General features: G+C 33.3%; 2 long non-coding RNA genes across 2 annotated transcripts; one reads left to right on the forward strand and one right to left on the reverse strand.

Moving 5' to 3' along the window:
• The first annotated feature begins 1,334 nt into the window (after nucleotides 1-1,334).
• On the forward strand, nucleotides 1,335-3,871 carry LOC145109355 (uncharacterized). The gene is made up of 3 exons (XR_013708961.1): nucleotides 1,335-1,836; nucleotides 2,083-2,391; nucleotides 3,347-3,871. It is a non-coding gene; the product is annotated as an uncharacterized LOC145109355 (long non-coding RNA).
• Nucleotides 3,872-5,099: 1,228 nt separating this feature from the next.
• Nucleotides 5,100-5,784, reverse strand: LOC145169433 (uncharacterized). The gene is made up of 3 exons (XR_013742482.1): nucleotides 5,420-5,784; nucleotides 5,245-5,298; nucleotides 5,100-5,143 (listed from the first exon to the last, which is right to left on the reverse strand). It is a non-coding gene; the product is annotated as an uncharacterized LOC145169433 (long non-coding RNA).
• Between the last annotated feature and the right edge of the window lie 3,893 nt (nucleotides 5,785-9,677).

Here is a 9,677-nt window from a genome sequence, read left to right on the forward strand (position 1 = left end):
TTTTTGTGATTATCGAGAGAATGAAGGAAAGATGAAATGATCAGTTACCTCTTTTTTTTCCGTTCAAGCGTGTTCTGTAGGTGTGGGAAATGACAATTTCCCAATTGATTTAATCTATTTTGTCTTGGGCCACATACGTAACTTAGTATAAAATTATAGGCCTTGTTCGCAAATAAACAGTTAATGACCAGCTCGATGTACGCAACTATCCCCCATCGATCCTCACTTCACTTCGCAGGTGTCGGTCACGACGAGGAAGAGGAGGCATGAACCCTAAGCCCTCGACGCAAAGAACACAACACCCTTGATTTTGACTTTTGTTTGATTTCTCGTTTCTCACGAACGCACCAGTGGTAAGTACCTTTTCACTTCTCACTTAACAACTTTTAGGCTCTCGATTTCTTTCTTGACACGTGAATCTCCACCGTGATTTGATTTCTCTTGAGTTCTTTTAACCTGACAATGTGAATAACGCACTAGTGGGATGAATTTGATTTTGTACTGAGATGCTTGCTTAATCCGATTTTGTACTGATATGTAAGGAATCTTATGTATAATAAAGTTCTATTGATTGTTTTCTCAGGCCAATGAACCTAGATAGACCAAAGGACCTAGATCAGGCCTTGACAAATTTTTCAAAAGACATTTGTCGTTTTGGATCTCACTTAACTAGGGAGTATAACTTCTCATCGTTGGGCACCTACAGATATGTAGAAAAGTGGATGGATATTGAAAAAACGGTATGCATATTCTGAATTGTTTTATGCTCACCAATTATAATCTTCTAATATCAATTTTGTTTGATTGATATTTGATAGATTAAAATGCTAGAAGTCGATTCCCACGAAAGTTATCGTGCTCAAGTGGATAAGGTATGGATCAATTACTAAAACCAAATTATTATCTTGAAAAAAATTCCAATTTTTACCTTTTAATAATTATTTTGTTTGATGGACGAAAGTTTGTTAACCACTAGATGTGAGAATGAATTGATTACTAAAACCAAAGCCAAGCTAAAAAATATTAGTTTTTGACTTTTAGTTTTTGTTTTTTTTTACTTTAAAATTTTCGGTTTTAGAATACAACATAAATTTTGGTATTTCGTTTTTTCCCGTTCTTTTTATATAAGAAACCACATTAACCCGAAAAATTTTTGTTTTTTGAAAAAACAAAAATGAAAGTGTTGGTTTTCTAAAACGGTTTGATTTTTTGTTTTTGTTATGACACCTTTTTCCCTTGTAATTTTTTTTTGTACGATTTCAATTTTTTGCAAATCCTATTGTAAAACCTAACACTTTGACAAATGTTATTATACCGTAGATAAGAGCACATCAAGCTCCAGTGTTTTCTATTCTACAGTCATACGGACGTGCAATATTTGCTTTTATTTCTTCTCCTCAGTGTTCCTTCCTTCCCTGTTTTCCACCATCTCTCTCTCCCTCTCTATCTCTCTCTCTGAATTCAGTGGCAAAACCCCTACGTGTACAATATAATTGAAATTCCCGAAAAACCTATGAATCATTTGTGTTGCAGGCGTGAGGCTTCGCCACTTTCCGAAATAAAATTGTGTTGCTGGTGGATTGTACTCAATATGAGAGATCCCCGTATGGAGTTTCCCTATCCTAAGGTTGAGTTTTCCTACACATATATGGACTATTTTTTAAACTTTATTTCACCTAGTTATAAGGTTCTAGGCTTCGAGTTGCTTGGTATCCTTATTTGGCTAAAAGGTTGCTCATGGATCGCTCGATATCTTGTCTCAATTTCTACGTGCTCGATCGCTTCTCTCAATTTCTACGACCTCATAGCCGTCGGGCACACCTCACCCATCAGAAGGTATTTTCTTCTTTGGCATCGTTTCCAGCATCTTCAAAGATTTTTTTAGGTCATTTGTGTTTCCTTCTAGCTCCCATCTCAGAATTCTATGTTGGTATGGTATAAAAAACCATGGGCATAAATTAGGGCTAAAGTTTCCATGGTATTCTATCGATTCTATAAATTAGGTTTAGGGCTTAAGTAAAAGCAGATCTGCAATAAATAAGTTCAGTAAAAATAGTCACCCCCATCTATTCATCTTCACAGATCCATTCTTGTAATCAATTTTGGACTTCAGGAATCGACTTTGGACTTCAGGGTTTATAAGAGAAGCAAGCAGGTTAGTGGTCGTAATGGACCACTATTCACAATAAAATTATGGGCCCTATTCGCAAATAAACCGTTAACAACCAGCCCGCCATACGCAACTATCCCCCATCGATCCTTGCTTCTCTTTGCAGGTGTCGGTCACGACGAGGAAGAGGAGGCAGGAATCCTAAGTCCTCGACGCAAAGAACACGACTCCCTTGATTTTGACTTTTGTTTGATTTCTCGTTTCTCACGAACGCATAAGTGGTAAGTACCTTTTCACTTCTCACTTATCAACTTTCAGGCTCTCGATTTCTATCTTGACACGTGAATCTCCACCCTGATTTGATTTCTCTTGAGTTCTTTTAACATGTTAATGTGAATGACCCACTAGTGGGATGAATTTGATTTTGTACTGAGATGTTTGCTTGACCGCCGATGTCCCTACCACCGCCATGGCACCCACGCCCACCCTACCTCCACTACCGTTTTCTAAAAATGAAAACCGATAGAAAAATAAACACGTTTTTTAATTTTCTAAAACTGAAAATAAAAAATGAATAAGTTTTAACTATATGTGTTTTCTAAATTTTCCGATGAAAACTGAAAATGGAAAACGAAAACTGAAAAGGAAAAACGAAAAACAGAAAATGAAAACTGTTTATTCGTAACTAAACGCAACCTAATCTTCTATAAGTAATTAAGAGTGTGTTTGGTTTTGGAAACTATTTCAACGTTTTTAGAAAATGTTGAATTTTCATTTTAGGTTTTCAATAAAAAATTTAGAAAACACATTTGGTTGGTTGAGACCTGAGGAGTTTCATTTTTCATCTTAGAAAATTAGAAAACTTTGGAAAACTGTAAATACAATTTGGACAAATAGAAAATTTTCATTTTTTTTTTTTGGAAAATCTTTGAAACAAAATAAATCAAACTTGTTTAAAAAAAAGCATGGAAAACTAGAAATTTTTTTACAACCAAACACCCTAGATTTTTGAAAAAATAAGCAATTAAAACCTGAAATAAAAATAGGTTCCGATTAAAAGTATATTCGTGAACAATATATTTTAATCACTCAAATATTTGTATAATCATAATATTTCATTGTTTTATTATTTTCTATGAAATATATATAGTTAATCAATAGCATTTCATAAGTAAAGTTAAACATTTAAGTATTAACTATTTAACCAGCTGCCATTTTTTTTTCTGATTATTACAGGAAACACACAAACCGTAAAGGGTGGCAAATATGGGTTGAGCTCAGGTCACTGTGATAACCACAATATTCCACTTTAACAAAATGGGTGGCTTTGCAATAGCAAACAACCTTAAGAATTATTCTGCAAATCATCCACTTTGAGAAATAAATTCAACCTTCTAGAGATTAATAAATTTGAATTAAATAAATAACTTCCATCAAAATCAGTTACAAAGTTTAATCTTCTAGAAATAACAAAAGATAGTGAACATATGAATTTTAAAATGTTGTCTTTGATTTGGTTTTTGCAGTTGAAAAGGTCTGACTGTCTTTGGCACCATCGTATTTGTCATCTGTGTAGAAATAAAAAAAAAAATAATAAAAAACAAAAAAAAAAAATTGACCAGTTCTGGTACGGTTACCGGAGTTAGTTTTACATCGGGAGGTTTCAACTTTCAACATCCTCAATGGAACAGATAAACTCTTTGTAAGATTTATACAACCCAAAGATTAAAACATGATGTAAAAGATGATTTCAATTTGTGATATATATATATATATATATATATATATATATATATATATATATATATATATATATATATATATATATATATATATGGAAATGATCAAATGAGAACACCTAAAAGGTTGAGAACGCGAGAACAATTCTATACCAATCAATATATAAGGGCATATTACTAATTGTAAATATGAGTTGGCAAAAATTTACGGATTCTATTTGACTGTTTCCTAAATAAACCAATTCATTAATTTTTTTAATTTATACTTAATGAAAGATTTTTAGTTCAAATTTCATAGATTTTGATTTTTAACTATATTTTATTATTTTTATAAAGATTGAAAAAAATAAATTTATGGTATATTCATAAATGAACGAAAGCATATATTAAATTAAACCTTTTTAAGGATTTTATTTGATTTGATTATGTTGATTGTGAATGATTATATGTAATAATAAAAGTTGGAATGAGTTAACCACCATCCCAAAAAAATAAAATAAATAAATTAATAAATAAAACACCTTAATCTAGTCATAATCATAAATGTTAAAGTATATTTACCAATATAGTAAACCAATACATTTGTAATCATTAATGAATAAAAGAAAATATGAAGATAAAAAAAATCTAGTTTGATTGTAATCACAAATGACCAAAGAAGATAAAAAAGGGCACATGTGATCATTGTTATTCTCGGGTTCACACCTGCAAAATCAAGTTCAAGGATATAAAAAAATCAGATAATAACGTTGTGCATACATCTTCACTAATTCACAAATGAATACATGTTTCTCTTTTGATGGCAGAGAAAGGAAAACGTAAGTCGTATATCTTTTGTTTTTGTTGCAATCATAGTGAACCTTATAATGAATAAAGTGTTATTCATGTATGATGATAACTAAAATCATGTATGATGATAACTATAAACATATATGGTTTATAATTATATTCAAGTATGATTAAAATCTTTCTTAAAGAAAATTAGAGTTAAAAGATTTTTTTTATATATATAAATGGGTCACTTGTAAAATACAATAATAAAAAAAGAATGAAGATTTTAATTTAACAAAAATAAATAAAAGAAATTCAAGAGCATGGAGTTGACTTGGAATCAATACTCACCCCTTTACACAGCTCCAAACTTGAATAGAGCTGAAAATCATAAATGATTAACAATGAAATAAAGTCTACTAGTTTTTATCTCCAATTTATAATCATTAACGAATTTTAACATATTCATAATCAAATCTCGTGGCTCGTTAACAATCAAATCTCGTGGCTCCTTATCTGCGATCTGAGATTCAGAAGCTTGTAACAATCAATTCAAATCAGATAATTAACGAGTATCTAAGATAGACGTGAGATTAGGGAAAATTGAAAATGTGGAATGCGTACACAAGAGGAAGAGAGTACAGAGAGCTCCGCTATTGAAACCTCGTGGCTCATTATCTGCGATGTGAGCAATTCCAATCAATTGAGCACATATCCAAAAGACCCAAACAAACGAGTCAATAGCATCATCATCATCATCTACAACTGCTAAATCCAAATTCAGAAGAACAAGACGAACCTACTTAAGAAGTGATTGAGAAGAACCACCCGTATCAGCAATAGCCATGGACGATGCAGTTGATGGAGTCCCCGACGTATTCCTCATACTCCTGGCTCACTCCTCGACCATTGCTTGCCCACGAAATGTCTGATGATGCTTCCAACAACAACATGATTCCGTCTGCGGAGAAGCTCTCAGATTTGCTGAAGGAACCAGATCTGGACCTTTCCAATATCGCTGACTTCGAGTTCAGACTTCAACATCTCCCTTCACGATCTAACTGCGAATTAAATCTTACCTAAAACGATGCCATCAGTGTGGCTGATGACGGCATAAGCTTCTGATTTCTATGGAGATAATAACACCGATGATATTGAAAGGAGTCGTGCCCTAGGAGAGAGAGAGAGAGAGAGAGAGAGAGAGAGAGAGAGAGAGAGAGAGAGAGAGAGAGAGAGAGAGAGAGAGAGAGAGAGAGAGACGAAATTTAAAGAAAATAAGGAGAAATTATAGCAATTAAATAAACCATCAATTACTATTATACCCTTTTCACTATTTCAAACTTACACTTTAATACCAATAAATTTCATAATTTACATAAATGGTCCGTCTAATAATAACCTTAGATTTGAATATTTAGATGCCTAGATCTGTTCTCGCGTTCTCAACCTTTTAGGTGTTCTCATTTGATCCTATATATATATATATATATATATATATATATATATATATATATATATATATATATAGGATATGGATTAGATTACATAAATGATCTTTGTCCTGGATTTTACTACAAAAATGAATAAATTATGGATATGGTCCTATCCTTCTTACAGTACTTTGCAGTACGTTGCAGGAGGTAGGGAGCCATTATTATTAGTTTTGATTTGAAAGCAAATGGACTATTGTTTGGTCCAATTCCATTGCCTGTGCTGATTTCATGTATTGAATCTATATGAGGTGAGCATTTTGGATTTATTGCAATAGCTTGGTCACAATTTCAAATTGGTGGGTTTATGTGTAACTTGTTTTTAATCAACCTGAATTTAATAGTAGTTGACAGAAATATTCTTTGAAAGATATAAATACGAAGCAAAAGATTAAAATATCAAAAGAACCATATATCCAAAATCCAAACTTGAGATGAAATAAACTCATTTGCTTGCTAAAATGGTGAAGTGCATCGTTTCTTTGTATTTTCCCTTTTTATTTTTGGAAAATCTATAAACCGAAAAACTCATCATTTTTAACAATGAGGTCTCTACAATTCTACAAGAACATGAAATGATTAAAAAAATAGAGGTTTCACAGTCCACATACCTTTGTCAAAATCATGAAAGTTATAACCATACAAAATTACCGTGTTCTCCATCATTATTGTATTTTAGCCTACTGAAAGCCACAAAATTCACAATTGTATTTTACCGTGTTCTCCATCATTATTGTGGTTGGCAAAATTTTGTGGTTTTGGTCCAAAAATTTTTGGAGGTGCACCAATGGTTCAAAATTGAATCTTTTTATTGGTTTTTGTCATCGTGCACTTAAAAAGACGATTATGCCCTTATCATTTGTTTTTTTCATTTTCTTTAACTGCTAATACATAAATCAATTTAATTTATATTTTTTAACTTAAAACAAAAAAAGCGCCCACCCTCTCTCTCTCTCTCTCTCGCTCTCTCTCTCTCTCTCTCTCTCTCTCAACAAAACACACACGCACTCAAGAAAAATATCATCCCTAATGGCTGCTACCATCACCACTGACTGCTACCACCGTCCACCACAAACATTCAATACCGCACTCACCCCCACATTTCCTTCCTATTACTGATAAAACTTCCCTACTGGTACCACCCTTCTTATCAGATGGTGCTACAAAACCCTTATGGCATTACAGTGACGCTACTAGAGAAGCGAAGGGACGAAGACGACGATAGATGCTTTCCAGCGAAAACGGTGTGCAAATCGTAGCTCCGATCTCTACAACGGCGTCGTCTCCCTTCTCCGGTGGTGGTAGTGACAGTCATATCTTCTAATCTTCTAATGGTGGTGGTAGTGGCAGCAGTGGCCCTTCTCTGATGGTGGTGGTCCGATGAGTAATGTAGCAGGAGAGAAAGAGAGTGGGGTGGGGTGGGGTAGGATATGTAATGTTTTCTTTTTATTTTATTTAATTAAATAAAGAAAATTAAAAAGAATCAAATAAGGGCATATTCGTCATTTTAGGTAGGATATGGACCAAAACCACACGAAAATGATAACCATAGAGACCAAAACCACACAAGGTATCCAAAATTGGACCACTGTTGCACCACTAAACTTTTTTGGATAAAAAATATGTGGTTTTGGTCTAAATATGTTTGGTGGTGCACCATCGGTCCAAAAATATTAACTTTAACAACTTGGATCTTAACTTAAAAAAAAAAGACAATTTTACCTTTAGAGACCATTTCTGTAACCACACTACAAGGACCATTTCTGCATCTCTTCTATTTTATTTTATTCAATTAATATACACTAATTCTTTTTAATTTCTTTTTATTGGATTATTATATATTAATAAATATTGTTTTTAATATATAACTAGTGGGCGTCCCAGCACGTTGTGCAGGATGGAAGGTGGTGTTTTTTTCACCTTTATATAAAAAATTTGGTGTGATGGTTTGAAACAAATACAAAGTACAATGCTAAAAAAATAGATTTTTAATGTACTAACAAGTATGTTTTTATAAACTGCATTTGTGCTTTGCTAGGGAAAAGACCAGCAACAACTACCATCAAGATGATCAATGTCATGTCAGTCTGGTCTACTAACCTTTTAACCTGTGAACAAGATGTTCATGGATGAAATTTCTGTCTCTGGTTCATTACAATAGTAGCCAAACAATAACTTTGGTTTTTAGGATCTAAATCAGGAGAAAATAAGCATTAGAATGAAAAGAAAAAAGGATATTAAATTTTATTTTTTTAAACTCGGGAAGGGGATTAACAACATATCACACAATAAATCCCGTTGTTGCTAATGATCTGAGTTCCATGAGCTTCATGTTAAAGGTGAAACATATCATTGTTTGTAGTAGCACTAGGAAACAAAACCTTCCCATTATAAAGCTCCAACAAACAGTAAAACCAACAGGATACACATAACCCAACTCTATAATTATTTTAGGGGAGCAAAAAAGGCGAATCACAAGATACGGTGTGGTATCGTTCTTCCCAACAAACATAACATTCCCAAAATCACTGAACTTCAAAAAAATTATTGGCATCAACTACCAACATTCTGATGATGGTGGAGTTAATATATGTTGGAATAGTGTTTAAGGTCATTAACTATTGGTAATATTTCTAATAATAGCAGGGTCCTTTTGGGTTGCCCTCAAGACCCAAATTGAGTAGAATAAATAAAGGAGAAATTGGTTTATTAATTATTATAGTTAATAATTAATTAGAAAGTAATTGGAAATATATTTTGGAAATATATTATGGAATTAATTAACAGTTTAATTAATTAAAGGGTTGAATGTTCATTAATCGATAGTTGGTTAATCAGGAATGTTCCAGAACCTTATGGGATTAGGGTTGGATGAAAATCACCCCATCCCACATGGGAAATGAGTGAAATTTCGTGGTTATGCTCCCATCCCACATGGGAAGGAGTACTAAACCTAAGGAGGCATCCAAGGCTATAAATAGGGCCTTAGGGATTTCATTCCTCCTTGCACCTTGGCTTAAAATATTCGCCAACCCTTCTTCCTCCCCCTCTTAGGGACGATTTCTAACCCCTTTGGGTTTGTGAAATTGACCATTCTCATAGTTATTTTTATTCCACTCTTTGGTGTCATTGGGTGTGATACCATTAGAGGGATTCTGGTCTGGATCCTTTCATCCAAGCAACTTCATGGAGGTTCAAGATCTCAAGCATGGAGATCAAAGGCTACATAAGAGGTATGTTTTCTTACTTATGTTTTAGTTTTCTAGGGTTGATGTAATTAGCATGAAGCCATAGATCCATAGGATGCATGTACACTTAGGTATATCGTTGTTTCGATTTTTCTGCTGCCTAGTTTTAGAGTGTATTTGATGCAAAGAAAACCCAACAGTGGTATCAGAGACATTGGTTCATGGTTACTTTCACCCTAGGTCCATATTTTCTGTAAAAACTTGTTTGAAACTGAATGGAAGAAGATCGGATGAAAAATTCGTAATTGATAAAAACCCTAGTCGTAGCTCACGACGTGAACAAGGAGGTCACAACGTGAGCTTGGCAGAAATTAGAGTT

This window comes from Lactuca virosa, chromosome 4, assembly GCF_052849685.1.
Source record: "Lactuca virosa cultivar CGN04683 chromosome 4, Lactuca_virosa_CGN04683_v6, whole genome shotgun sequence".
Lineage (NCBI taxonomy): Eukaryota > Viridiplantae > Streptophyta > Magnoliopsida > Asterales > Asteraceae > Lactuca > Lactuca virosa.